The sequence below is a fragment of the Tachysurus vachellii genome, chromosome 15 (assembly GCF_030014155.1).
Source record: "Tachysurus vachellii isolate PV-2020 chromosome 15, HZAU_Pvac_v1, whole genome shotgun sequence".
Classification (NCBI taxonomy): Eukaryota; Metazoa; Chordata; class Actinopteri; order Siluriformes; family Bagridae; genus Tachysurus; species Tachysurus vachellii.
Window position 1 is genome coordinate 8,240,168 of NC_083474.1, and position 12,968 is coordinate 8,253,135.

Here is a 12,968-nt window from a genome sequence, read left to right on the forward strand (position 1 = left end):
GTTTCCTCCGGGTACTCCGGTTTCCTCCCCCGGTCCAAAGACATGCATGGTAGGTTGATTGGCATCTCTGGAAAATTGTCCATAGTGTGTGAATGAGAGTGTGTGTGCCCTGTGATGGGTTGGCACTCCGTCCAAGGTGTATCCTGCCTTGATGCCCGATGACGCCTGAGATAGGCACAGGTTCCTCGTGACCGTTCGGATAAGCGGTAGAAAATGAGTGAGAGAGTGAGAGAGAATTTATTAGCCAATGACGTAAGAATTTGCTTGTTATTTGCATTGAATTATTGCAGACTTTCAGCCATACAGATTCTTGTGAATTAGCTGTTACCATGGAAACAATAACATATTACAACTTACAGCTTTGACCGCAGCTCTGATCCCAAATCTGGCTGGTCAGAGGATGTTTAACGTGAGTAATTTTGTGTAACATCCCAGGCTTTGACAGTAATTCAGGTTGTAATCCTATTGATAGGTCTGTATTAATGAGCCTGATCTAATACGTTATTGTTTCTATAGCAATAACTCCTATACAGAGACTTATATGGTGTCATGCCATATGATCTACATCTAATAATAAGCACGGTAATTAACAAATGTATAATCCTTGATATGGTGACAATTACTGTAAGGAATTGGTTGTCTTGACAAAATGCATTATTATTATCGTTCAAGTCCATTTCATATCAAGCTGAGGTATTATTTATTTCAACAAAGAAGGGAGACAGGTAAGGCAATGACTGTTTATAGCTGCTATAATGTAAATGGACAGAAATTCAGTTGTCTCATGGATGTAAATATAACTATATGTAATTATAAACACAACTGGTTACATCATTCCATTATGTGACAATTATTTACCTGTACTGGTTATTGGCTGTTGTAGTAAAAAAACAAATAAACTGTTCAGTATTTGTGTGTTAATTCCTTTGATTTTCTTTATAGTTTAACCTTCATATCACATCAACACTTGTAGCGTCCGCATAATTTATTTATTTGGCTTTGATATGTTCTGTGTTTCTTCAATAGGGGGCAGCAGGGGCCTGTTTTCTGTTTAGAGATCAGAACACCACAAAATCTGTCAGTCAGTCAGAACATTTGGTTTACCCTGTTTGCAGTTTCTTCTCTTCTTTCTCTCTGTTGTACTTACTCTACTTAATAAAGTAGATCAAACATTTAGACTCGTCTAAAACTCTTTTGGAACCTGGTCAGAAGACACAAAAATAGAAGTTCAGCTTGTCATGTTTGTGCAATGAATCGTCATGCATATAATCCCAGAACTCCATATACCCAGCGAATCAGTGAGATTCAGTATATATGCAGTAGATAGATAGATAGTATAGATTCAGTGATATGGAAAGGCTTCTCTGCACATCACGGGAAGCATGAATGGAGCAGTGCACCAGACCATAGAAAATGACAATCTAATCTCATATTCCAAAACTGAATTGGGGAGAAGATGGATGTTTCATCAAGAGAAAAACCTCAAACATACAACCAAAATAACTAAAGAATGCCTAGTCAACCTCCTCACATAAATCCCTTTATAGAGGATTTTGAAATTGCAAGTCCATCAGAGCAACCTCTGGGAATTGAAGACAATTGCCAAGAGGAATGGACCACAATTGAACCACAATGTTGCAAAAACCTTCTTACTGTAGACATCTTGAAGCTGTCATTGCCAGTAACAGTTTTGCAAAATGTTGAAATGTAATTATTTTGCGGTATATCCGAATATGTCCCTATTTATTTATACTTACTGTATGCATACTTCCTAATCGAGGTCAAAGTCAAAAAGACATTATGTGAGTACATTTAATTGGATCTATGCACGGATGATATACAGTATTAAATAGCAAATACACTATATACTACTGTATACCTACTTGCCATCTCCGTGTGTTTACAGCAGATGGCCAGTTAACCATAGCGCAGTGCCACTGATCAACTCTGACTGCCAAGGTAAAGGTATAAAGAAAATACCTTTCTTCAACTCCTCTTTGCCGTTTCCATTTGTAAAGTGTTGGTGTTACAGATACAGTGTCCTGTCTGCTGCTTATGGCTCAGTCCCGGATGACTGCACTCCTTATTTATTGCGGAGGAGCCAACATGCTTTCATGTTTTATTGAATTTCTGTGACACAGTGAAATGGCTTATTTCTACCAAGAGTGGCTGTAAGGCTGGAACTCTGCTTAACTGTGGTAGAATGATGCCATGAATGCGATCACTTGAGTGAAGACACCCTCATGGTCACTACACTTAGAAGATTATGTGCACTTCACAGGGGAATAATCAATGAAACATCACGTTCATACTGCTAGGTTGTGTAGGGTGAGTATGTGATATATGTGTATTCATGTAGAATTATTAGACATTGGTAGCCTGCTGTCTATGCATCTTGATGTCTGACTTAAAGATACAGCCTGGAGACATAATGTTTAACCCTTTTTGCCATTGTGTTCCATTCTGCTGCTGGAAAGAAGGTTTTTGCAACATTGAGGTTCAATTCTGGTCCATTCCTCTTGGCAATTAACATTTTCTAGCCTCTGGTAAAAAGAGTTCATACTGAGTACTAGTTTATATTATATCAGCTCATCTGAGATTTTTAGGTTTTAGCAGACCATTTTAAAAAACTCAGAATTCTTCTGAAGCATTGTTCTGAGCTCAGATCAACATGAACCCTGTGCTACTGCTAACAGACCTTGCAGACCAGAGGATATGGCTAACAAGGGCCTTCCTACAAACACTGAGAGCAGTCTTGGCCATGCTCCAAACCACCTGCCTTAAAGAGTCAACATTCAGTTTAGAAGCCTTTTGTCACCTATCAAATGTTCACATGTTTTGGTCAAGATGTGAGACATAACACTATGACTGTTGGGCTGCATGATGCAAATGATGAATGGGGAATGTGTTCAGACTCTGGAGTAGTCTGGTGCAACGTGATCAGATTTAAACAATCGATGTATTTTATCTCTTTCACCCTCCTACTTTCTGCTGAAGTCTGATAGCAGACTCTTGCTAATCTCTATGGGCCAGTGATTGACTTTGCATCTAGGATGCACATTTATTTGGTTGTTAATCTCTGTTCTTGATGTTAAGATCTACTTTTGGTTTGCCTAGTAGTTAAAAATATACAAGCACACAAAGCAAAAAGGTCATGCAGTCAAGCTGACAGTGTATATGTTTTAAGAGTCTGTTAAAAGATGTAAAAAGATCTAAGACACCCAAACCATGCCAAAGAGTGTCACTTTACTCATAGATTGTGAAGTTTGAGAGAAAGTCCATATCTGAAGCCTCACCTACCACCTGTAAAAATTCTTTTAAAAAAGAAAATACCATTTCATTGTTTCTCTGCTTGTGATGGCATTCCCACAATGCTGATGCCTATACAGCAACCCTCAAATCCACAGGTTCATGATCCTATGCAGGACCTTCTAGTACCAGCTCAACAAGTGTATCAAGCTCTAGATTCATCTTCAGCAATTGACATGACATTGCTGAACACTGCACTCAGATAAGCCTTACTAGCAGAATTCTGTCTGTGGAACCCAGTGTGTGTTAGAATAAAGATATGGTGGATTTTATTTTCCACCAAGCACTTTTCAGTGTGGTATCTTTAACTTTGAAAGGGATCCCAAAGGAAAACAGACAGTCTTTAATACTAGTTTTAGTGATTTTTCTCTGTGTATCATCTCTCTCTCTCTCTCTCTCTCTCTCTCTCTCTCTCTCTCTCTCTCTCTCTCTCTCTCTCTCTCTCTCTCTCTCTCTCTATCTATCTTTTTTTTTCTCTATCTCTCTTTCAGTGGTTAAGGCATTGTGACCTGTAGGACCTCTCTGGGATCATTGTATTACAGATAAATAAAAATTCTACTTTTCTACTTCATTTTTTCATCAGTACTACATTACCCGCTTTAACTATAGACAATGCCATCTAGCACATGGAATTCCCCATAGAGGAATAGATTTAGAGAATAGATTTCCTCCTCATAGAAATTATTGTTTCCCCTGACTATCTTGTTGAATCACAAAAGCCAGGCAGACCAAGTGTCAGTCACACGTCATCATCATGGGGACATGAATGGGCAGGTCGAGTCTGTTTTGATACACAGATAATTGATTATTTCTCACTGTCAGTAAAGGCACCACATTTCATGACCCTAATACTGTTCTTTCTCTACCTTGCTGACTCAAGTCTCAGCTTCCACTTTCCATGCTGCAAGTCTCAATCAAGTCTAGCTGTGATTAGCCTTAAGAGTCATTAAGTTTTCAGTTGGAGCCTTTCTCACCTCCTTCAAGGACTTTCAGGCACATTTCCAGAGTGCAACTTCATGAAGATAGGGGGCAGGGGCACGGTGGTTTAGTGGTTAGCACGTTCGCCTCACACCTCCAGGGTTGGGGGTTCGATTCCCACCTCCGCCTTGTGTGTGTGGAGTTTGCATGTTCTCCCCGTGCCTCGGGGGTTTCCTCCGGGTATTCCAGTTTCCTCCCCCGGTCCAAAGACATGCATGGTAGGTTGATTGGCATCTCTGGAAAATTGTCCATAGTGTATGAGAGTGTGTGTGTGTGTGTGTGTGCCCTGCGATGGGTTGGCACTCCGTCCAGGGTGTATCCTGCCTTGATGCCCGATGACGCCTGAGATAGGCACCCAAACCAAGAAACATGATTGTTAATGACTAACATGATTTAGCGAGAATCAATTTAACCTGCTATTTTGTGCAGAATGAACATAGAGTGAACAATGTCAATAACTCTATCCAAACATCTTAGAGTTCTTACCATTTTTTACATTTTTTTAATGTCACTCATATGCAGCAAAAAAAAAGTTAAATATCTGACGTTATCAACGCCTGGTTTCAGAAGGTCTTGCTATATAGCAGCAATAAAATAATATATAAATATATGCACCTTGGGATTGAGAGAAATACAATTTCAATTCTCTATGTATGCACTTTACATGTGGAAGAGTTGACAATAAAGAGAACTTGAACTTGAACTTAATACACCAGCCAACTACTGTCCATAAGGGCAAACCTATTAACTGAATTTTTCAGCTGAAAAGAATTAGAACATATCATTAAATCAGGAAATTAGAAGTTACACTCGTGCTTATAATTGTACACAAGTTGCTTAAATGCTCCTGGTTACACAATTGCCAATGACTATATAGTGTAGACTTATAGAAGGAAAATGTTTTATAATTGCACTGGTAGCACCCTGATGAGGATCGGTTCCCTTTTAAGTCTGGTTCGCGCACAGTATGACATGTAGTTTTCAACTTATCATGATTAATTTGCTGAACTTTTTCTTTTCATGTGATGCCTATTAATTATAGTGTTAAGCTTTTCTATTGCACATGTTTCAGTTTCAGATGTAGGTGCATGCTGAGTGCCTGAAAATCTGCCAGAAACATTCCATTTCTGGTTAAATTGAGTAGTTTTATATTCTGTCTAGGAAAAAAAAAGTCTGCCAAGAAAAATCTAATTTGCTATGCCCAACAGCAAAAAAAACATTACACAAATGGAGAAAAATTGCATTTAATCTGGTTATAAATAGCCAGTGAACTGTATCATGAGTACTGTATATTGTGCATGGTTCTACTTCACTTAATTAGCAGCAACAAAAAAAGATCTGCTGCCTTTTCTTCAAAAAAACAAAAAAAAACTAAACAAAAAACAATATCGCAGAAATGCATTCAATGTGTATGAAGCAAAATCAGATAAATCCATATGCATGTCTTTAATAGACCTTTTGGACACTTCCATGATACAAATGCAGAAATGTAAGTAACAGCATTTCAAAACTAATGAGCAAATACAGCTTACAATCACTGCAGTGTCCCTAAATGCACATATTATTTAATTAAACATTAATAATTGATTTTTCATTACAAGTATTTGCTTGTAAGAATAAATGGACTATATATGTATTATATATATAATTTGTACTATTCGCAGAAGTGGAGGAGAGACCTTTAAGAGGCAGGAGATATTTTCTAATTAATAGTGTCTGTAGACATCTTTTGTATGACAAAATGCTTTTGACAAACAAGGATTAGCCAACAGATTTTTTTTTCTTTAACTGGTAGCTCTTGTCTAATATTAAAATGTTATATTTTAAAATGAATCACTTTTTCCCCAAAATCAAGCAGGCAAAATTAGTAGTATATCCCATGCTGCTTAAATGCAGCTAAGCTCCTAACTAGCTAAATTTCAACAAAGAAGGTCGTTAAACTTAATAAATAATGGCTCAAATAACACCCAAACTCTGTCACATTCGCACTCATCTGATTACTAATCACACACCTGGACATTTTTGAATCATGCCTCTATTTTGATTTATATAATATAATTTGTATTTATCAATTAAAAATCAAAAAGAAACCTAGTTAAGGATTAGGCTACTGGCCACTACAGTACAGATCTGAACACTGTTGCATGATGTTGACTAGCTGGCAAAAATATATTTGAGTTTAAATAGCTGTAAGTCATGTTCATTATTGTTTTACAGATTGGCACTTGTTTATAAGGTTCAGCCCCTTTGAGATCCTCTCAATCAGCATATATAAAAGCTGTGAGTCCAGGCGGGAAGAGCGAAAAGCACCAGCACTTGAACCCTGAAGCTCTTACTGACTCTTAGTGAAGTCGTATATCTGGGTGGAACCCAAAGAGACTCATTAAGTGAATGTTTTTCAGCGAGGCATCAACTTTTCTCCCATTATTACACAGTGTACATTGTCTGCTCTAGAAACCCTGTGAATCTGTGCATCAATGGATTTCTATCAGATACATGTCTATGGGCTTCAGAGGAGATTTTTAAACAAGTTGTACTCCACCAAAACAAGTTTGTATTAAGTGAATGAGCAGCATGATACTGCGGTGAGACGTTTGAAATTTTGATTAGATGAAATGTTGAATGTTACCATGAATAATAGTATGGATAAACTGATAAACATTTAATTTATTTAAATCACATGTATTATATATACAGTACATCTTAATTGCAAATTTGCCAGCAATTGCAAATTACCTCTACAGAAATGGTATGTTACAATAAATGTAGTTGTAGATTAAGTTTCTACCTATATGGTCATCTTTTTTTTTCTAGATTTGAGCTCTAACATAAAATCTGTAATCATTCTTTACAAAGTGACATCTTATTACCCCACTGTCAGAAAACAAGCTCAGTGTTAAACAGGCTGTCCATGGAGACTGTGTTGACTCAGTCAGCTGTGATGCACTCTGACCTCATGCTTTCCTTTCTCGCTGAGAGCTGCATCCATGCTCTGTGGAAAGAACACCAGCAATAGATGCACAAAGCATCTCTTCCATACAGTACTACCAATAAATCTGTGGCTATGACAAGTGTTCTGTCCTCAAACCCTCTCAGTGAGAATTGGACAACTCATCTGTGTCTTAAATGGATTCAGCGTTCAAAGCTGTCACATCTGATAGTGCCAACATCACTGCTTTTGGTATATTTTAATATCCTCCAGTATATTGCTGTCATTCAGTTTGTTCCAAACTGCTATTTAAAAAAACAACAAACTTTCAATCAATAGCTTTACACCAAGACCAGCTACTCTCTTTCATTGCTAGTGTAGCAAGTACAAGCTATATTAGATGTGGCACTTAATTAGGAATACATATATGGACAAGCTGCTAAAGTCACATTTCGCATCAATTATCAGAAGGTTGAGTGATCTCAGTGCCTCTGACCATGGCATGGATGGTGCTGATAGACAGGCTGAGTAGGGTTGAGTATTTCAGAAACTGTAATCTCCTGGGATTTTCGCACTCTACTGTCTTTACAGAATGGTGTGAAGAATAAAAAAAAAAAAATTAAATTAAATGGCACAGGTGCAGTCGCTGATGAGAGAGGTCTGAGGAGTATGGCCGGACAGGGTTTCATTGATAGGAAGGATACAGTAAGTCAAACAACCACTCTGTACAACCATGGTATGCCAAAAAGCATGCACTTCAAACCTTGAGGTGAGCGAGTTACAACAGCAGAAGACTACATCAGGTTCCACTGCTGTAAGCAATGAAAATATAGGACACGATTTACAAGATACAGCAAATACAAATACTAAGATTTTCTTGTTGCTGCTGCTGAAAAGTTATTATTATTTTCCAAGGACATGATAATCTGGATTCAATGCTCAAACCCCTAAAATTACTTCTGCTCATATTACTTGAATGAATGAATTTAGTCAAAAGTTGCGAGTAAATTTAGGCCTTTTATAATTGAAAGAAAACATGGCCATGATTTGAAGGATAAGCTGCCTAAGCCTTATAAGATGTTTATTAGTAAGTGAGAATTAAATCGGTAATGTGCACCTTGATTTTGTTCTACTAAAACAAATAGATATGATATAACACATGCATATTTCTGTGAAATATACAGGAATTGTCTTACAAGGTTATATTTATATTATATACAATATATACCATTACGGTAAGCCACCTAATGAATGTGCATGTCTGCCCACAAGTGACCTGTAAAAGTTCATTAACTTACAAATCATCATTAAATTACTGCGATTATGTTAGGAATTAGGATGTCCACTTAATTACAATGCTGAATATGACCTTTCAAATAAGTTCTCTGTGTTCTCTGTGTTCTACCCAAGGTTAGTGACAAAAAGTTACTGCCTGTGCCACATCAACTGGGTATTCTTTAATCTTTGCAAAGACGATCTTCCTTAAGCTTTGTCCTTACCAAAGGATATGAAAAACATCCCACATTACAGTATATTGTGTCTGTAATTAGTAATTAGTTTTACAGATAATACGTAGGCAACTCTACAGTCATGAGCAAACAGAGGATATATTCTTTTTTTGCAGAGCAGAGACTTACTCAAAAGTCCAACAGTGGCAGCTTGGTTGTGCTGAGACAGAAAACCTCAACCGTCTGATCATTAACCCAGAGCCTTTACCACTGAGCCACTACTACCAACCAGTGAGTCATAAAACACATGCAGCTTCTCCATATTTGTACATATACAAGTGTATGTCGGTATGTAATAATTCCCTGTGTCTGCTTGGTCAAACATGGAAAATCACCAATCTTAGTTTTACGTTGGCTGCATACTAACCACATAGCAGCTGTCCACTGATAGTAAAGTGTCATTTATAAGCTAGGCATTCTATTCAAAATAGTTTATTTGCATCAAAAGGGAAACGAAGCTAAAACTAGCTTCAGTCAACATTTTCTATCTTGCATTTTTTTCTTTGTGCTTGTATAAAGGAAGTGATATAGACACTACTGAAGTTTTAGATTTAGTCTCCCTTTGCTGATAGAATAATTTCAAGGCTTTCCACTAGATTTTAGAACATGGCTGTTCAGAACGTGGCTATTCAGTCACAAAAGCATTAGTGAGATCAGGCAAAGGTGATGGGTAAAAAGGTCTGGGGTGCAGTCTGTGTTCCAGTTCATCCCAAAGATGTTTAGTGGGATTGAGGTCAGGGCTGTGTGCAGGATACTCAAGTTCTTAAAAAGTGAACACTGGCAAGCTATGTCTTCACGGAGCTATGTCTTCACGGAGCAGAGGTACATTACGATGCTGGAACAGGTCTTAGATCCAGTGAAGGGTTATTGTACTGTTACAGCATATAAAGACTGCACTTCCAACTTTGTGACAACATATCTGTGAAGAAACACATGGTGTCGATTTGCTTTTTCATGTTTCTCTGGTGCTTGTATATCCCAAAGTGCACCAGGTTGGGATCATGGTTTTAGCATGGCTTCATAGAGGCAAAGAGGGGTGATGGTTAACATGGCAAACATAAGCTCTGTTATCCTAAGTATATATTTAGACGATCTCTCAGCTGAACATGTTACAATGAGCAAAACTGAAACCAGCCCAGACGCAGAGAGAGCTCACAAGGTTCTGTTTGCATTTTCGACTTTAATAAATGTGCTAGGGGGCAGAAGAGAAAAATAAAAACTCTCATACAGACTTACCCCGAGTTTGCTGTCTTCCTCTAGAGGCATGATTCTGAAATTGCTACAAATATTATAAAAAATAAAATTTGATTATTTTATGCATACATGACAGTTTGAAGACTTAGTCATTAAGCAACAGGAATAATACTTTAATGGTTGTTTTTTTAATAAAGAAGAATACAGCCCCAATTAATGTAACATATAGGAAGAAATAGCCATATTTAGGTAATTATTAGTGAGCTAGAAGAAATCTAGTACACATAACAAGGGAGAGACTGGGAGCTGCCTTTAAGACTTTAAAATGGGAGTCACAGTTTTGTCAGTTTTACATGTCATTATTGTTTCTTAAAAACTTATTCACTGTGAGTGAGCATAAAAATCTGAGTCAGTTATGTGAGCAGAATTTTAATCACTTACTAGTGTAATCAGGGCAATTGTTTCTTTATGATTTTAGGGAATATTTAATTAATTTCTAATGTGACAAAGAGGTCACTTTATTTCTGTGGTTAGGGTAAAAGGGATGCTAGTTTTAATTGTTACACTGGTAGAACTGAAGTCATCTCTATGAAATAAACTCAATATAAAGAGATTATTCATTCATTCATTTTCTACCGCTTATCCGAACTACCTCGGGTCACGGGGAGCCTGTGCCATCTCAGGCGTCATCGGGCATCAAGGCAGGATACACCCTGGACGGAGTGCCAACCCATCGCAGGGCACACACACACTCATTCACACACTAGGGACAATTTTCCAGAGATGCCAATCAACCTACCATGCATGTCTTTGGACCGGGGGAGGAAACCGGAGTACCCGAAGAAAACCCCGAAGCACGGGGAGAACATGCAAACTCCACACACACAAGGTGGAGGCGGGAATCGAACCCCGACCCTGGAGGTGTGAGGCGAACGTGCTAACCACTAAGCCACCGTGCCCCCATAAAGAGATTATTTAACTAAAAAAACATTATATCTATTGCAGTCAATGCTAAATACAACACAGAAGTGGATTATTATGAAAATGGAATGGCTCCTGAAACAGGAGCTTTGAATAATGCACATTGCGTACCTTAGCTGACTATTTGTGGAGTAGGCCATTTTAAAACCTTTTTAAGTGGCCTCATGTCTCCCTTAATGTCACAACATTCATAACATTTTTAACTACACAGTGGCTGTAGAATGACAGCAGCAAGCAGCTTTAATATCGGTAATTGCTTCTGTTGAACTCAAATACCTATAACTAATATAGCTAAATCCATGGTAATAGTAATTAACTCATATATTTTGTTTTTTATGCTTGTTTTATTACTTTGCAGTTCATTTGGGTGATTATGTTTTAGACATAAATATAATTAGCTTACATGTTTAGCTTATTTATAGAGATTGTGTAAAACTTTAAAGGCTGGAGGTTCGCCTAGTCAATGTCATCTATTTTTGTTCGTCAAAACACTATCCAGAGCTGCTCTACCTGTAAGCAAGTGTTTTTGTAGCACAAGATCATAGGTCAGTAATAGGTCATGCTCAATTTTTCTGCATGTCCTTTCAGAAGTCATTTATCAAATGAAAAGCCAACAGGACACCTTTTACAAATTGATCACTGCACCTCTGCTTTACCCATTATGGTGTCTTAATATAGGCGGTTTCATATTGGGCATATATATATATACGGGCATGTGATAGCCTAGTATTTAAGGTGTTGGGCTAACAATTGGAAGGTTGTGAGTTCGATCCCAGGTCCACCAAGCTGCCACTGTTGGCCCCTGAGCAAGGCCCTAACCCTCAATTGCTCAGCTGTATAAAAAAAAGAGATAATGTAAGTTGCTCTGGATAACGGTGTCTGCGAAATGCTGCAAATGTAAATGTATATTAAAAAGGTTTAAAATACAACAAAATTGAGTTTTGAAAAAAATAAATAAATAAAAAAACTGTACAGCAGGGGTTCGCAGATGGTTTTATAAAAATAAATAAATAAATAAATAAACAATGCAAAACCTTTTATGGGTTATTAAATGTAGATAATAATAGTAATAATTAATGTATTAGTGGCACATCATTTTTACATTTTTAAAAATGTAAAAGAACCCATTTCACAGAACCCATTTGTATTCAAATGTTTTTATTCAATTTCAGTTCACATCTAGATATTATGTTTTTTTCTGGTTATATTTCAATAAATTGCTCAGTGATGTATTGCTTATCTCTTTACTCCAGCCTACATTTTTCATTAACGGTTGCTGTTGCCTGTTACAAGCTTATCCATGTGCTTTTGATATTATCTCTTTCAACATTTTCACAGCATATAGCTTTCTGAAGATGAGAGGAAGATGCAGTGTGCCATTCTTGAGAATTTAGCAACTAGCATTTCTGAGCACTAAAAAGGACGATGCTTATGGATATATTTATATGTGCTTACATGTATACTTGTGTATTGAAATGATATGCTCAATAGGCTTCTAGACATTCTTTTACTAATGGAAAGCGCTAGAATCATCAATTTCTCATGACAGCCATCTGCAAGTCTTTGACCTGTGATAACACATGGCTGTGCTGCCCTATAGTAATGATGAAAAGTTTGTTCTACTGAAAAATGTCTGTAGCATTCACAATCTCTCCTGCACATGCACAAGCTGCATAATTTCTAGCTTATTATTGTTATTTAGGGATGCCTAATGCATCATTCAGTTCTATGTGTGAAGCCTAGTATCATTGTAATTAGAGAAATATAGCCATGTGACCATCTTTTGTTAGTTCAGCAGTTAATACATAGATTAATTGAAAGAACTCACAGATCCGGTTTATTTTCTTGATTCTGCTTGTGAGTTTGCAACTATCAGTGATTCAATATCTCCCTTTTTTCATACAGTAGCACTGTTCAGTATAAACTCTATAGATTGCTGCTTGTAAAAAATCAAAGGAGATCAAAAGATTATGAAACATTTACAATTTCTAAAACCAACCTGTCTGATAGAACATCCATGCCACGATCAAGTCACAGACATGATGCTTTTTCTTCATTCTGATGTTTGA